The sequence below is a fragment of the Rhagoletis pomonella genome, unplaced genomic scaffold (genome assembly GCF_013731165.1).
Source record: "Rhagoletis pomonella isolate Grant_MI unplaced genomic scaffold, Rhpom_1.0 Rhpom_scaffold_00002, whole genome shotgun sequence".
NCBI classification, from domain to species: Eukaryota; Metazoa; Arthropoda; class Insecta; order Diptera; family Tephritidae; genus Rhagoletis; species Rhagoletis pomonella.
Window position 1 is genome coordinate 19239150 of NW_023458556.1, and position 1138 is coordinate 19240287.

Sequence of the window (1138 nt, forward strand, 5' to 3'; positions counted from 1 at the left end):
GGTGAAATGTTCGGCTCCGCCCGAACTTACGACTTTTTAACTTCTTTGAATTTACCGTTATTCAGCTTAAAACAATGTGGTTCCACTTAATCAGGTATGTAATACGAAATACGGCGGATGAAAGCTAACGAAATTTCAATAGGCCTGATAGTTTCTGAGAAATTAATGAATCATTCCAGACTTTCTGTTTTTTTTTTTTTGTTGAAAACAAAATCTAGCTTTATAGGGAAGTAATTAAAAAAATAGCAGACTCTGTGTAAATTTTTTGCATTTGTGTTAAAGCCTGTTTTAACTATTACAAACAAATTAAGCTACCAATAAGTTACTCATACGCCATGTACATCTGGTCATATTCCACACAAAAAAAATCGTTGCGCATTTTCATTTCACCACTAATTCGTTTCTTATTTACCCATCGATTTTCTTCATTGGTTGCATAATTTTTTTGTAAAGGAACATTATTTATTTACAAACAAGCTCCAATGATATTTAAAGTAAGAACTTTATAAGTGGTCAACTTTGTAAACATCAGGACATTAGGCGGGAAATGAAAAATCAGTCAATACACTTCAATTGGAGCCTTAAACCAAGATAAGTTCCGACGTTTTGTCACCGTACTATCGCTTAAAAAACTTGAACATATCGCAACAGTAAAATATTATTTTAAAGGTTTTCACCTTAGTAGATCCTAGGTCCAAGAAAAAGCTCTCTTGGACCCTACATTCGGCTTTTGATAAGCGAGCCTCCCCTGAACCGTACCGAGCATCGAAATTCTATGGTACTGCGAAATATTATTTTTTGTCAGATCCAAATTACTTGAGTACTTGATTATTTTCTACAACATAAATACCAAAATACCTTTTCTACTGAATACTTGGTCTTTATAGTAAATACAATTTCGCCCATCATAAGAATAATATGCAAGAGTATGGTAAAAAGTAAACAACATGGATTAAATTTGATATACATTTTTTACTTTTATTTGGTCATAATAATTTGAAGATATAAATTCGTGTTTATAGTACTATATACTATATATATTGTATATACATATAATTATATACATACGTCAAATACATATGTAATACTTCTAACGGGTGATTTTTTTGAGGTTAGGATTTTCATGCATTAGTATTTG